Consider the following 16,976-nt stretch of genomic DNA (forward strand, 5'->3'; position numbering starts at 1 on the left):
GGATATTAAATAAGTAATATTCCTTTAGCTGATAATGATCCTCAGATAATGGGAGAACTCATGGAGTTTTGAGAATTATTGAAATTGGAGAGACTGCTGTAGAGAGATGATGTGTCTTTTGTCCTTTCTCCATCCTCCGTGATGATTACAATCCTTGTCCCCTCACAAATATGCGTCCAGTTTTGGGTTATCTCATATTTTCTTCCCTCCCATATTCCCCATAGCTCCTGGCTCTGAGCAGGTGAACAGATAGATAAAGGGATCAATTTTATAGACAGACTACAGCATTTCAAAATAATGTCAGAGTAGCTGATGGACTGGGGAGATTTACCCTTAAGGAAAAGCAACCAATATACACTGTGTTACTTGTACAGGGTTGGGAGAGCACTCAATTCCTTTTATAATCAAACAGCATCTTGAACATGGCACAGTGCTACAAATAACCACCCACTCACAGTGCTCTGATGACTCTACCACTGGCACAAGAGCAGTCTCCTCTTAGAAGAACCACCATACGCCATGGCTGAAGGCATTTGGAAAGATGGTAAAAGCCTCAGGTCAAAGCTTGAGTTAGTTAGGGTGGCAGACTCAGAACAGAAAAGGGGGTGCAGTATTCACCCATAGGTAAAGAACTGCAGGTCTGCATGGGGAGGGCACTGTTCCAAGCATTGCCACCTTTCTTTCTTGGAATAGGTAGGGGCCAGGGCATCCCTATTGTATTAAGAGTTACCCACAGCAAGCAAATGCTGTTATTATTATCCCATATTCTAAAATTTCATTATGAAAATTATCAAAACTACAGAAAAATAGAGCGCAACAAATTTCCTATTCTTTTTCCTCCTGAGTTCATTGAAAAAGACCTTATCGTCACCATGACCTTTACCTCTAAGTATTTCAGTAAGTATCTGCTAAGAGCAGGGACATTCCCTTACCCACTACAGTGCCCTAGTCATATGTAAGCAAGTGTACTCTAAATTCCTAGCCTGATCCCACACAGACCAATTTAAATAGCCCTGCTTATCACACAGCAAGACAAAGGTTTCTAGCTGTTGTTACGAACTGACGTCAGTGTGCCCCCTCCGATGTATGTTGTAACCTTACTCCCCAGTGGGATGGTATTAGGGGTGGGGTGACCAGGTCAGGAGACCTCATAAATGGAATTGGTGTTTTTATTAAAGGGGACTCAGTGCTCCTTGGGAGGCTGGGCAGGCGGACTACAAGTTCAGTGCCAGATGGACAACTTAGGCCTTGTCTCAAAGACAAAAAGGGCTGGGGTAACTCAGTGGTAGAGCCCTTGCCCAGTATGAGCAAGGCCTTCGGTTCAATTTTCAGTTTGATAAATGCGTAAATAAATAAGAAGGGGCCCAGAGAGCTGCCTCCCTCTCTTCTACCAAGTGAGGACATGGCAAGAAGATGCAGCTGCTATGAAAAATAAAGAAGGAAGACAAAAAAATATATATACATATATATATATGTATCTGCGATAACTGTACTGCTAATGATGATGGTGTATTGAAAGGAACAGTTAATGCTTAAAATTTTTTATGTTCTGACCAATTCTGCATGCTTGTATCTGGTAATCTGAGCAACTGATGTGAAGGCAACAATATGCATTGGAACTACCATGGTGAATTCCTACCGTGTTGTCTAGTGAAACTCTCTTATCTCTAATGTTTTATCTAATAATTATTTTCTTATTCTCTTTAATGGTTTGAACAATCTTCCATTCTTACATCTGGTAATCTGAGCAACCTAGTGGAAGATAACAATATGTATTATAACAACCACTGTTAAATAGTATCATTTTGTCTTGAAACCCTGTATCACTTTAACTGTTCTTGCTTTGGTTTGTTTATGTTTACCATGCTGTTATGCTATTGTTCTTTTTTTTTTTCTCATTTATTACTGTCTTTAAAATAATAGTTAAAAAAAGAAGACACAGGTGTTTATGAACCAGGAAGCAGGCTTTCACCAGACACCAAATCCACTGGCACTTGAGTCTTAGATTTCCCAACCGTGGAACTGTGAGAAATTTCTATTGATTAGAAGCTGCTCAGTTGATAGCATTGTGTTATACTAGTCCAAGTAAACTCTGGCAGTTATCATTTCTCAGAACCAGGATCCAGTCAAGATTTAGCCAAACTAGGCATGGTGGTGCACATCTGTAATCCCAGCAGGCCGAGGCAGGAGGATTGCAAATTTAAGCCTAGTCTGGGCAATTTAGCAAGGCCCTGTCTCAAAAAAAATTTTTTTTAATTTTTAAAATGTAGTTCAGTATGAAGGCCCTGGGTTTAATTCCCATACAGACGGACACACACACACACACACACACACACACACACACACACACACGCGCGCGCGCATGCACAGATCTAGTCACTGCATTAGCTGATAGTTTATCACTGGTCCCTGTATTTCTTATACACTGTAAGATTTGAAGGCTTGAGCCAACATGTTCAGCAGCAGATCTTCATGGATGAAAAAATTATTATGACTCTGAGCTCTGATTTAGTAGAACTGCACCTAACAGTTATGCAAGAAACAACAATTAAACCAGGCATGGTGGTGCACACCTGTAACCCCAGCACTTGGGAGGCTGAGGCAGAAGGATTGCTGAGAGTTGGAGACCAGCCTGAGCTACAAAGTGAGTTCAAGGCCAGCCTGAACTGCATAGCGAGACCCTGTTTCAAAAAGACAACAACAGCAACAACAATCACCAGCCACCAACAACAATTAAAAACAGAATCATGCTCTGTGCTAACAAAAGTTTGTTTACCCGGCATTATACAGATAAGTAAATTGCGACGCTTTGGAGGTCCTTCCTGCTCCTCACTTGTAAGGCCGACTGTCGTTACCTAGTTGTCACCAATCTCGCTGCGTCCATAAGTCAGACTTGCTCTTATGGGCACGGCTGGGTACACAATGCTCGCTAGTGAAGTAGAAGCCAGTTTAAAAGCGCTGACCCTGGTTCAGCAGACGGTAGGTCGCGGGGTGAAGTTGCTGTGCTAACCGTGACGGGAACAGCCGGGACTCAGACAGACATTTATGCATTCCGCAGCCAGACCTCTGCTACATCCTGCCCGTGGTCAAGCTCCGTCCCTGGTAATTGGCATGCTGTGAACTCTTTAAGAATGTCCACACCTTTTTCCTCTCTGACGTGCAAAATACAAACTATTCCTTCATGTGTCCAAAAACAGGAAATAAGAACTGGTTGGTAGAATTTTGTGTGTGTATTTATACTAGGCATTGAACACAGGGCTTTAGTACTGAACCGTATCTCCATCTTATATATTTTATTTCGAGACAGGGTCTTACTAAATCACTTAAGTTGCCCAGGCTGGGCTCAAACTTGCTATCGCCCCTCCTCAGCCTCCTAGAGGGCTGGGACTCCAGAGGTGCTACTGTACCTAGCTTTGAAGGAACTAAAGCAACACTGAGTCCCCACCTTACCCCGGAACGGCCATCATCAAGAAAAGAATTGCTATGTACATGTACCGACTCCACACAAATGTAATTTGGATTTTCCCCAGTAATAGGCAGCGGCTTCTTCTGACACTATTTATAGGGCCCTCCCTTGCGATTGACCTGTAACCGGCAAAGCTTCTCCTACTGGCCTGAGCTCCAAGCCTGCGAAGGTGTTGGGTGAGTTTAACCTGAGTGAATGCACCCTGGCTTCTCCTGGTGGGTGGTTGAGTGCCCTCTGGTGGACAGCAGGAAGAATGCAAGCAGCGAAGCAGAAATTAATTTGCCCAAGTGTATCTCAAGGAATATTATATGTACACTTAACAACAAATCCATGCTCTTAAAAAAATCCTGAGCTGACATTTAAATCTATGAAAAAAATCATGCCTAAAAAAGTCTTTTCCTTTTTTAAAACACAGCACTTAATCCTCTCAAGCAGGATAACTCTTCACTGAGGGCTCAAGCACAGAGATGAAGGGTGGATTCAAAAGAAATATTTTCATTGGGCTTTTCATCCGAGATGCCCTAAACGTCTATTAGCATTCTCTCATAAGCTTTCCCCAGGACGGCCCCTTTAGCCCCCGAACCTCCCTACACACAACCACAGATTCCTCCTCCTCCCATCAAAGTTAAATTCTCCTGGGATCTTCATTCTCCAAATACTGAATATCAGTGCCCTTGAACCCTTCCACTCCCACCAGGGCCGGAAGCCAGAAGTTAAAGGGATGCTGCAGTAGTGTGGAGCTGCCAGCGTTGGCCCAGAGGATAGCGAGGAATTTGTCCCCCAAGGAGAGGGAGTGAGTGTGTGTGTGTAAGCTGAGGTGGTGGGGAAGGCGGGAGTGACCGGGGGACGGCTGCATCCCTCCCTGTGCCTTCACGCCGTGCCCTATGGGAGCACAGTCGCACTGCCTGGAGGAGGCCAGCCCCGTGTGTGCCTGCGGGAGCGAGGGTCAGGCTCAGACACTGGGTGCGGTGCTCTGGCCACGGTTGTGCAGGTGGAATTGTGGCACAGAGATGTCACCTGGAGGTGCGGCACCCTACACGTACAAGTCACGGTCATGTAAGAGGCCATCACCTCAGGGTCACGTGACCTGGTTTGCTTTCATCACCAGGGGCTAGGGCCGCACCGGTCGCACTGGCTTGGTGGTATCAGCAGACTCGGGGGGAAATCCACTTAAACGGGGAGCTGAGCCCTCTGGGAAGTTCCTGGTCCTGGGAGAAACCCTCACCACTGAGCCATCGTCCACCCACAGCCTCACGGTGGCTATCAGGGCCACTGGGGTCTTTGGACCCTGCACCCCATAGTGGCAGTATAGAAGGATGCTCCACTTAGCCTCTGTCCTGCTTCCCCCCTGCAGCCAGCTGTACCAGCATCCACTTGTCCAGAAACGCAGGCTGATTAGAGGCCATGTCCCTCTTGCTTGCTGACCAGAAATACCACTCAGCAGCAGATACAGTGCCACCCAGGAGCGAAGGGTCCCAGGGGGAAAGCCAATCCCCACGTCATTCATATGCTCCACGGCACTGCCCTGCTTCAGCCCGGTGACCTCCGACTCTGCTCACAACCCACTTCCCCTCAAGCCGCCAGTCAGGTCATGGCACTGCCTGTCATCCCCCTCCTTCTAGGTTTCCGTCTCACGTGGACCAAAGACCCATGAGGTCCCACGAACTCTAGCCACATCCCCTGGCCACCTGTCCCCAGGTCCCTTTCTGACCCCATCCCCTCACGCTCTTCCCCTCCAGCCACCATGGCCTCGGCTGGTCCTAGAACATTCCCAGGCAGTTCCAGCCCCAGGGCCTTTGTACTTGTTCCCACTGCTTGGAAAGAATTTCTCTCGGATATCAGCTCAGTTCACTCTCTTGAGCCCTCCAGGGTTTTGCTTGAAGGCCACCTAACCTGTGAGCTTTCTTATCCTCTCCATTCAGAAGAGCCTCTCCCCTCCCCACCCTCCTGTCCTAGGGCTCACCACCCTCAAATACTCTGCACAGCCATGGTTGATTAGGACCTGTCTCCCCCATCAGGCCCATCCACAAACTGTATGAAGCCAGAGAAGGCAGGGACGTTAAATCATACTTCTGGACACTTCCACAACCCCCATGGCATTGCTACAGCACCCGTCTCTCTACTGTCACCGTTGTACAGATTCCCATTCCTGGAGTAGGCAGTAGGGTACCTGCTTTCAGTATTCATTCAAGGAGCACCTAAGAGGCATGGTGCATACTAGGCACACGTTACGGGTTGGACTGTACCCCATTCCAAACTGATAGGATGAAGCCCTGCACACACACCCCCCAGTGCCTCAGAGTGCAATTGTATTTGGAGACAGAGCTCAGTGCCGTCTGATGGGAGGGTCCATCCGACTGATGTCTTTGTAAGAGGAGGAAATGACCCCCGGGCTCCGAATTCACCAAAGGACCACCACGTAAAGACCGCAAAGTGCCTTCACCTTGGACCGCAGGCTCCAGGACCAGGGGAAAATAGGTTTCTGTTGGTTCAGCCTCAGTGTGCGCTACTTGTGACACTGCACCAGGCAACATCACATGGCCCATAAGTGCTCAGCTGACGGAAAGATGCCTTTGGGAGCCCGGAGGTGGCTGCTTCGCCGCCGGCTGCTGCAGACTGGCCTCATTGTGCCCCTTGCCGTCCAGCACCACACAGACGAGGAAGCTGAGGCTCAGACAAGGAGGCTGCCTGGAAGTAGAAGCAGAAATGGAATCTGGTTTGTTTTCCCCTCTCAAAGTGTGCCCCGCCAAAACCTCCCCTGGGATCCACGTTCCCTCCCTTGCTCTTTGTCTCAGTAGTTCAGACCAGACCAACTCTGCCCCACCCAGACCCCCACCTCCGAGTGAATCCCAGGACTGACAAGTCAGAGTGGTCCATCCCTTCTCACCCCTCGGGCCCACACTGGTCTGAGCAGTGTCGTGATGCAAACGACACATGGCCTTTGATTTACTGCCAGGTTTTGTCCCAATAAGGAAATGAAAACACCATAGACGGGAAATGCAGTCCATGCACCCAAGCTCCCGAGCATCCCAGCTCAGCAGCTCAGCCCGAGGTGGACCCAGCTCTTCCCCATGGGCGCAAGGCTGGCTGGGAGGTGTGGTTAATCCCACCGCCCAGCACTGCAGAGAGGACTGCACTGCACATCGCTAGCCTGGGCAAAGATCAAAATTCAGATATTGTTTCTACTGAATGTATTTTGTCTTCATACTATCATGTGTTTTTTTGTTTGTTTGTTTGTTTGCTTTTGTGTTTTTTTGAGATAGGGTCTCACTGTGTAGCCCAGGCTGGCCTCAAACTCATGGTGGTCCTCCTGCCTCAGCCTCCCTAGTGCTGGGATTACAGGTATGCACCACCGCACTCAGCCTCATACAATCTTTAAGTGGAAAAAAAATGTAAGTTGAATCATTGTTAAGTTGGGGACCATTATAAAGAACCTCCATCGTGCAGTTCTGGACTTTGGCAAAGTCCCAGGATCAGGGAGTTCCTGTTCCTAAGCCGAGAGGATGTTTGCCTCCACCACCCCCTCAGCCCTCGTGCCTTTGAGGTGTACAGTCCCAGCGCCCAGCAAGGGGTCTGCGGGCCTAGTGCGGGCCTCCACTCAGAGCAGAGCAGTTGTCTACAGCTGGCTGTGCGGGAAGGCCGGGGGGGGGGCACCCAGCACACGACCTGGCACCCTTCACAGGAGCTACAGAAATGTGAGACGAGTGACGGTCAAGGCAGTCTCTCCGTGGGTAAAAATGGGCCCCAGCAGCTTGACCCCAGCATCCCCACTAACTCTCTGAGCAGTCCTTGCCGATTGCACATTTACCGAATTCTCTAAGTGGGGGGCGCGAGCGAGCTGCGTACAGAGCCCCGCAGACAATGTGACGGTGTGACCCAGGCAGGTGGATCCAAAACTGTCTGGCTCTGTGGTCACGTGGCTTCTAAAACAACACAGACCAGAGAACAAGTATGAAATAGCCCTTGGGCTGTCAATTTGCTTCCCCTGCCTCTAGATAGTGCCCCTCTGCACCACAAGCAGGAGCTCGCAGGAGGGAATCCGGGCAGTGGATCAGCCTCCCACCCGCATGCATTTGCACAGTGGCACCAAGGAAACAGAAATAGAAAACCTGGCTTTTAATGTCACGGATGAATACACAAAGAATGGGTATCGTATTTTGACTCAAAACGCTTGTGCTGTTGTCAAAGAGAAGTGACAAACGCCAGAGGAAGCAGTTGCTGCCTCAGCCCCTCCTTGGACAGGCCCAGGTACCCGTCAAGGCTCAGGTGGTGGCTCCGGCCACTTCCTAACCTGATGAGTGGGTTTTGTACAGGTGAAAAACACACGGCCGGAGAGAGGCATCTCTTCAATTCTAAAAACACAATCCCCCACCCTCCTCTTGGTTTGGCTGCGTGACCCCCAAAGTTATCCCTGACCCCTCTCTCCCTTATTCAGGAGAAGAACCACCTTTTATTTACTGTTTAGCATTCTGAAAACAAAACCCCGGGCAAAGCGCCACTGTCAGTATTTAAAACACAATTTATAAAAATGAGAGAACAGCTGCTGAAGAAGGAGAGGACCTGTCAGTCAGTGGTGGCCTCTGTGTATTTGTAGGCAACACCTACCCCGGATCTGAGGGAGAATCTCCGTGCCCTCAGAGCCGCACTGCAGGGAGTTAATGGGAGGGTGAGGGCCCCTGGGGGAAACTTCAGTGTCCCGGGGGGCCTCTGCCTGCATCCAACTCAGCTCTTATCTCCGCTTTTGCATGGGACATGGCTGCAGGCTGTGGAAGAGAGCTGGAAGATGGATGTAAGCATAGGTTCATCTGTAACAGCAGACTCCTCCGTGATGCCTGGTCTGGCTTAAAAGCCACAGGGATGGCGTGAAGAGTCTCTAGTGACAGCAAATCCTTCTGGATGTCCCTTCCCTTCTGCAAATTACTCAAGAACTAAACAGCAGAAGAAAAGAGAGAGACATGGATTAAAGGAGCAGCCCTGTTGGAAATAAGATAATTTGAGATGCCACACATTTTGTCCCCTCACCCCACCACTCCCAGCACACCAAGGAGGAAATCACAATCCATGTCTGCAGGATTTGGGGTGATCTGAGCCAGGGTGACAAATTATTAACAGTGTAGTTTGGACCCATAGAAGCACAGGGAGAAGAGGAACAGAGGCATGATGTTACTCAGCTTTCTGTTGCTGTGACAAAACACCTGAGAAAATCAGGTTAAAACAAAGAAAGGTTGTTCTGGCTCCTGGTTTCACAGGTTGTATTCCATGGTTGCTTCCAGGCCTGCAGTGAGGCAGTGCTCTGTGGCAAAGGCACATAGCAGATGGAAGTTGCTCAACTCCTGGCAGTCGGTGGAGGGGGCAGGCGGGGAGGGATCCCTTTAAGCCCCCACCCCCACCCCACCAGCAACTGGCTTTCTACAACCAGGCACCACCTTCCCACAGCCCAGGAAGCCATGAATCCATCAACTGCTTCATCTGCTGATGACATCAAAGGCCCCATCTCTGAACACTGCTGTGCTGGAGACCAAGCAGCCAGGACCTGAGCGCTGTGAGGGCGTTTCAGATCCAAACCACAGCAGCATCCACCCCTGAGCCGTGTGCCTAGCTGACCCCACAGGCTGGCCTCACACTGTGACTCCACCACGCTCGTTCCCTCCATGCCCAGCAGCTTCCTGTACACCTGGAGGCTGTGGCCTCCCACACCCGGGTGCCTGGGAGAGCTGGGGTCCTGCTCAGGTTCCTCCATAGTAACACCCTTTACGAGCCCACATTTTGTTGCTTCCATCCTCTGTGTGTTTACATAGTTTTTCAGACGTTCTCCTCGCTCGGTGTCTCCCTACCGACCCGGGGCCCCAGCAACCACAGAAGAGCCTTCCCACAAGCCCGCTGGCTGGAGCACCTCCGAGAAAGGTCTTTGCCTCCACAACTTCAAATGGTTCTGCTCTTGAGAAACAAAGAGGACCCCAGGCTACAGGAAGGGGAATTACAGGCAAGAAGGTGACCGCAATCACTGTCTTGCTGTGGTTGTCTCAGTGAGCTGGGACTGGGTCCCTTTAGTTTCAGGAAAAATCTCGAGGTTCCAGACTCGGAAGGGGGAGATTTGTCCAGATTCGCTCGTCCCTTCCAACTCTGTCCACGTTAGTTCTAAAGATCTAACGTTAGAAAGGATTTTAAAGACAATCAATGCAATCCTGAGATTTTGCAGAAGAATGAAAGGTCTAGGAAAAGGAAGAGAGGTGTTGACAGTTCCTGGATAACTAGCTGCTGGGGGGGGGTATGAGTGTGCAATGTGTGTGTGCATGGGCGTGTGCAGGGCTAGGCAGTGAGAGAGGCACACAGAGAATGTCTCTCTCCTTTTGCTGAGCACCCCAGGGATTGTCTCGATTTTACAGGTGGAACTGAAGATAAATGGATTAGCCAGGTAAATAAACTGGTATTAAAAACTTTCTGAAAAATCAATTTGAGAGAGGAGATCTGGGAAAATAAAATATGATCAGCTGTGTCGGATAGCTTGAATAAATCGATGCCTGCAAGTCTAGTAAACAGTTTCTGATCTATAGCTCGGACCCGTGGTAGTTACCTCAGTAATTGGACCGTGGGATGAGGCCAAGCCAGAATGAAAAGCATTAAAAATGCTGTTTCTTCAAGTGAAAATTAATTTATTTGCTGACCAACAAAGACCAAAGTAATTTCAGAATTTTAAGGCTGGTGAGACATGGTAAAATGGTGTGCACTTTTCACACACAAACACACACACACACACACTTAAATTAGACATGGAAATGAAAAAGAGACGGACCTGCCTGTCCTGTGCATGGTACGCTGGCCACAGAGACGATGGCAAAGGGTTAGAGGAGCCAGGCTTCCCAGCCTCCTATTTCAGCCGCAAAAGGAAGGGGGAGGGGCAGGTTCCGGTGCCCTGTGACGCAGAGCCGGTGCCCGCACAGCTGGCCGGAGGGGAAGAAAACCACGGGGCAAGGCAGAAAGGTTTTCTTTTCTGCTCTCTGCTTTCTCCTCTCAGCAGTGTGAGAAGCTAAAGAGAAGTAGCCCCTGGCACTGGAATAAATCAGCCTCCACAAAAGATCAAATTCATTGTTGAACTAAAAGTAAGACCTAAGGCTGTGGTATGCACCTTAGCAGAAAAGGCAGGCAGGATGTGAAAGGAAATGACGTTGCTCTCCGCTGACGGTGACGAAGACACCTGAGGAACGGAGGGACTCAAGAAGGTCGCCTTTTAATGATCTGGGGATACAACATGCCTCGAAAATGTGCTAAGAAAATAATAATTACAATGACGATGAAAGGAATCATCACTAGAGACGTAGGTCCCTGTACAACTCTCTAAGGAGCCTTGCCCGCTGGGGGAGCAGCTCAGCCCTGGAGTATGTGCTTAGCATGTGCGAGGCCCTGGATTGGATCTGCGGCATCCCCCCAGCCCCAAACCCCCTCACGTCAGCCAGGAGGATGGAACAGCGCCCGATTGTAGCTGCTGAACTGAATGGACCAATAGCCCAGAGCGTGGACTGTTGCTGGGGACGAGTCCTCCTTTTTGAGTGAGTATCGCTCCTCCACTTGTGTTTCAAAGGCAACAGCGTTAGGGAATCGCCCACTTGTACTAAAGCCTTCGCGAGCAAGAAGAGTATGGGGCATTGAAAGAGGCTGTGTGGAGGAAGGGGCACCAACCACAAAAGGTGGCTGAAGCGACCCCTCGGCTCAGAGTCCACTGCTGGATGCAGCCTCACCTGTAGGAGGAGAAGCAAACTAGAACTGCAACATTCAAAGCACCCAGGTAGACAAGACAAAGAAAAATTGGTTAGAAAATGTATGAAAACAAGCACATTTAAATTGCAGGAACTGAAATTGTATCTCCTTGGTGGTATCTATTAAAAATTAAAATGCACACGCTGGTTGACCAAACAATTCTACTTCTAGCAATGTAGCTAGCAGATTTACATGCGGAGAGGTGTACATGGTCATTAACTACAGCAAAAGATTGGAAGCAATGTAAATGTCCCTCGGTGAGGGGGTGACTAGGAGAATTTCAGCACATTCTGAGCACGAAATATGGGAAAAAGAGAGTAAAGTTTTCCATGGGCTAATATGGAACGGTCTTCGAGGTAAGTGAAACAGGCCAGGCGTGGTGGTGCGTTCTGGAAGCCTCGGGTAGGAAGATCACAAATTCAAGCCCAGACTGGATAACTTAGCGACCTAGCAAGAACCTGTCTCAAAATGAAAATAAACAAGGACTGCAGATGTAGCTCAGTGTGAAGGCCCTTGTGTTCTGTCCCCAGCACTGAAAAAAGGAAGTTAAATGAACAGTCTGGCTATGCTACCATTTGTCCATTTGTGCAGAAGCCAGTGAAGGGACAAGCATTTGCTCACACACATGCCCACACTCATAGTTAAGGAGCAGATAATAATTCAGTCGATGATGGCCCACACGCACATGGCAGCCCGTGCGATTACAACATAGGTGAAAACTTCCTCTTGCCTAGTGATATCATAGTCACTGCGACACTGCAGCACAACACCTTGTTCCCGGGTTGTGGAGACCTGTATGAACAGCCCCCTGAGCTGCCACTCCCATAAAAGTATAGCGCATGCAATTACGTCCACAATGTAATGCTTGCTAATGATAGTAAATGACTATGCTGCCGTTTATGTATCTACTGTACCATGCTTTTTATTGTTTTAGGGTGTACTTATCTAAAAATAGTTTTCTGGGAAACAGCTAATCCTGCTGTGTTACACTAACAACAGCCTCACATCGCTCAGGTTCCCTGTGTACCTTGATTATATAGAGGCCGCAGCAAGTGCCTGCCCTAGACCACCCAGGTTTGTGTAGGTGCACGCTAGGACTGCCCACAGTGGTGAATCGCCTAGTGATGCCTTTCTCAGAGTGCGTCCCAGTCGTCCGGCGGGGTGTGAGTACAGACCAGAAACTGGAGGCCTGGCTGACCCTGGGTAAGGAGTCAGGTGGTTGAGGCACAAGAAGAAAAGGTTAATTACTGTTCCGTTTGGTTTTGAGCAGAATTTTAGATCCCTTAACATGCTGGTGCCAGTGTGGCACCAGCATGTTAAGGGATCTAAAATTCTGTATTTTAGTTTAGTTGTATAAATAAGTCAGGAGGACATTTATCCTCCTCCCAGAACATCAGGTGAGCCCACTGTGGTGGCACATACCTGTAATTCCAGCTACTCGGGAGGCTGAGGCAGGAGGATCACAAATTTGAGGCCAGCCTGAGCAACTTGGTGAGAGCCTCTCTCAAAATAAAGTCAGAGAAAGGGCTGAGGGCATAGTCTGTGGGGCCACACTTCCCCAGTATGCACGAGGCCCCAGGTCCAAGCCCCAAGGGCACAACAGCATCAGCAGCTGGATGGGGCGCACCTTCTAACCCTGGTGACTCTGGCCTGCTGCTCCCTGCATTGCTGAGGTCTCCATGTCACTGGCCTTGGTGTTGGTGACCCCAGGGCTCAGGGGCGTCTTTCCTGTCTGCCTGAACACACAGACTGCACACCGATGGCCCTCAACCCCATGGTGGCTGAGACTTCCCACCAGAGCCCCAGCTTCCGTCACCAGCTGCTCACCCTGGCCTCCTCCCTCAGACGCCTCATCTCAGAGCCACGGCCTCAGCTCCTGGGTTTGAAACAGCAGTGCAACCCTTCCGGGTGCTCCGGTGCCTAACCTTGGAGCCATCGTCTCAGACTACATTGAAGTTGCCAGCCCGACCTTCAGCTACCTCCAGAGCCCAACTAGGCTCAGCACCTCGCTTGCTGCATCCTGGTCTACCCAGCTCTTGTTACTCACCCAGGTGCCGTTGCCTCTTGGTTGGTCTCACATTTGTTGTGCAAACTTGGTCCATTTGACTCTGTGAAAACCTAATCTGGAGCATGGAAATCTTCTGTTCAGACTCCTGGCACTGCCTGTCTCACGGTAAAACCCAAAGCTGCAATTCTTGGGATGTCCCCCAAAGTCCCATATGACCCCTTCTTCCCTTCTGTGGTTCTGGCCACAGCGGTCTCCATGTTCTTCCTTGAATATGCTAAGCACAAGGCCTTTCTACCCGCCATCCCCAATGCCTTCCAGACAGCTGTGTGGCTCACTTCCGCAGTTCCCGCTCTCCCTGCTCACAACCCTCCCTGGCTCTGCGCTCCTCCACCCACACTTCTCTTTCCCTGCTTTCCCATAGCCTATCTCACCATCGAGCAAACTATGCTTATTTACCTTGTGCAGCACCATCTCCCCACGTGAAAGTGCGGCATGAGGCAGGGGAGCTTACGTGTATCGTTCATGGCTGCTCCCTCCACAGGGGACAGTGTGCACAGTGGGAACTCAATAAATCCTTTCGGAATGCACCAGGCATCCACAGGGAGGCTCTCCGTGCCGTGGCCCTTCGTGCTGTGTGCTCGGTTGCTTTCCGCACACTGGAGTCTCCAGTTACGGCCTCCAGCTGGCCGCACCCTTCCATTCCCAGCTCCTGCCCTCTCTTGGTGCTGCACTGAGGTTGCCCTAGAACTGGCCTAGAAATGGCACAGAGCTGGAATGCAGGCAGCTACAACTAGGTAAGGAACAGGCCCAGCCCAAGGGACAACTGCTGGTTCTAGCTGGTGCCAGGGACAGACATGTGTTACTGCTGCCTGGACTTTTGCCTTTTCGAGGGAGGTTAGGAGCTGCTCTTGGCTTTTGTTTTTAAAAGCTGACTTCTTTTTTTTTTTTTTTTTTTTACTTTTTGAGACAGGGTCTTGCTATACAGTTCAGGCTGGCTTTGAGCTTACTTTGTAGCCCAGGTTGGCCTCGAACTTGCAACGATCCTCCTGCCTCAGCCTCCCAAGTGCTGGGATTACAGGTGTGAGCCACCACGCCTTGCCCAGACTTCCTTTTATTTTTCCACATCAGATGGGTAATGTGCCAACGTGGTAACAAGGTCTGAGGGAGGCACATCTCATGCAGATGGCATGAACACCTAATCATCATGTTCATGGACGGCAGACTTCCTAACTTTTAAAAGCCAAAGAACTAAAAATGTTTTCAAACACTGAGGTCCTAAATTAACTACATCTTAAGGCAGTGGTAGTGAACCTGTGGCTGCAGTGCTGCAGTGGGCACGCAGAGCCCTCTCTGTCAGCACACGAGTGAAGTTGCCCCAGCAATGCCCCAGCAGCTAAGTGTCAGATAATAGCACACAAAGGCAAGTCCAATGCAATCTTTCACCTTTCAATAAAAAGCTGTTCTGTATCATCGAAGACTCTGCTATTGTGTTTTTCTTTTAAGGCAAAGGATGTTAATGTAGGAGTCATTTTTTTTCAAAACTAAAACATCATTATTCAGGTTTCCTCGTGGTGTTGGCTCTTTGCAAACAATAAGTGAGTTTAGTGTTGCAGTTTGGGTGCTCAGTTCTACAAGGTTTGCCATCACTGCTCTAAGGTCACTACTTTGTGACCTCTGTATAATTTTGAGAGGAGACATCCATGGGGTAAAATCTACCCAGAGTTGAAATAGGGCAGGAAAAGTCAGCCCTCCTCTCCCGCTGCTTTCTAAGGAAGGCGGATCCTGAACCTGAAGAACCTTGCCTACAGAGCCTCGGTTTTCTGTGACGCGGCCTTCAGGGCTCTTTCCTCTGCTCATAGACAGTGGCAAGAGTGCGTGTGGGTGCGGGAGCTTGGGAGCCACGGTGAGCCCTAGTGGGTCTGCAAGAAGCAGAACCAGGGGTGCAGATTCAGAGGCACGTGGAAGACAGGCCGGGGGCACAGCAGAAGAGAAAGATTAAAAGTGAAAGGGTTCAATGGGAATTTCAAAAATTGATTGACTGATTGATTGAGTGTGTGGTCTGGGGATTGAACCCGGGCCTTTGCACTGAGCTACGTCCTCAGCCCTTTTTTATTTTTCATTTTGTGTCAGGGTTTCTCTAAATTCCCCAGGCTGGGTTCAAATTTCTAATCCTTCTACCTCAGCCTCTAGAGCGTTGAAGTTAGAGATATGCACCACCATGCACAGCATGATGGAGATTCTAATTCACCCAAAATTGTGCGGCGTTCAGGGCAGATCCCTGTCAGTCTGTATACGAAACCGTCAGTAAAATACACAGCTGATGCAACGTGGTCACTGTGGGATTCATTCTGGGAGCAGGTTGAAGGGGGAGAGGTGACAACTGACTCGTGAGTCCCTAAAGCAAAATTATTGTTAAACATGGATCAAATGTTGGCAGCAAGGGACCCAGCAATTCTACCTCTAGATAAGCGATCAAAAGAATTGACCACAGGTGTTCAAACACAAACTTGTACACGAAGAATGTCTGTCTGTGGCAGCCCTAGTTCACCAGCAAAGGCGGAAGCCACCCAAACGCCTGTGAATGAACGGAAGGGTAAATGAAGCGTGCGGATTCCGGCGATAGGCCACTGTGGGTCCACAGAAAGGAACCAGGTTCTGATCCGGGCTGCCCCGGAGAACCTCAGGCTAAGGGGAAGAAGCTGGTCTCAAAAGGCCGAACAGAACTTGAGTTCTCTGAGTTGTCCAGAGTAGGCAAGGCTATTGGAACAGAAAGTAAGTTAATGGTCTGCTACAGCAGAGGGGCCCAGGAGCTGAGCTTAGCTAAAGGTCTGAGAGTACCTGAGGCCATGAAAAGCATTTCCAAATCGACCACAGTGATGACGGTTGTGCAGCTCGGAATATACAAAAATCCACTGACTTGTACATTTTTTATTTTTTATTAGTCTATGTTTGCTCTGGGGAATTGATTACACGGGAGGGTCGTACGTGAGTCACATCTCAGGAGAGCTACTCAGGCATTTGGAGGTTGCTGGATTCCCCCAGAACCCCCTCCCGAGCCGCACGCAGGCATGAAGAGGGCCTGCACTGCGAGCTCCTCTGAGTGACCCCTGCCCCAGCTCCGGAAACCTGGGCAAAGGCCAGCAAGCAGCCACTTTGCTGTACCAAAGCAAGGGAGGGACAGAGGAGCAAAGAAGCCACCAGCTCCCTGCCACAGGGCCAGGGAGACCCTGGCAGGCATTCCCAGCCACAGCACACCTTCCGTGGCACTCTTTATCAACTCAAGCTGATGTCCAAGACAGTGTGTGTGGGTTAGCATTAAGACTTTTCTTTTTTGGGTGGCATTTGGGATGGAACCCAGGGCCTTAGCACTGAGCTACATCCCCAGCCTGCTTTAGTTTTTAATTTTCAGACAAGGTCTGACTAAGTCACTAAGTTACCCAGGATGAGCTTGAATTTGCAATCTTCCTGCCTCAGCCTCCCGGACTGCTCAAATAACAGGCCTGTGCCACCAGTCTTGGCTTAGAAATAAGGCCCTATTAATTTCAGAATTCAGGGAGGGATCACCCAAAAAAGCGGAAGAGGGGGGATACTGATGCTTCCTCATTTGTTTGTTTGGCTGGGATTTTTTTCAGACAGGTTTCACCACGTAGTCTAGGCTGGTCTTGAACTCACTATGTAGCCTGGGCTGGCCTCAAACTTGTGATCTTCCTGCTTCAGCCTCCCAAGGGCTGCAGGGCTGGGATTACA

General features: G+C 49.6%; 1 long non-coding RNA gene across 1 annotated transcript; it reads right to left on the reverse strand.

The window, feature by feature from the left end:
- Positions 1-2,686: 2,686 nt before the first annotated feature.
- LOC106148922 lies at positions 2,687-11,589 on the reverse strand. Its single transcript, XR_001234690.1, has 3 exons — positions 10,260-11,589; positions 8,072-8,394; positions 2,687-6,154 (listed from the first exon to the last, which is right to left on the reverse strand). It is a non-coding gene; the product is annotated as an uncharacterized LOC106148922 (long non-coding RNA).
- Between the last annotated feature and the right edge of the window lie 5,387 nt (positions 11,590-16,976).

This window comes from Chinchilla lanigera, unplaced genomic scaffold (assembly GCF_000276665.1).
Source record: "Chinchilla lanigera isolate Chin_1 unplaced genomic scaffold, ChiLan1.0 scaffold00032, whole genome shotgun sequence".
NCBI lineage: Eukaryota > Metazoa > Chordata > Mammalia > Rodentia > Chinchillidae > Chinchilla > Chinchilla lanigera.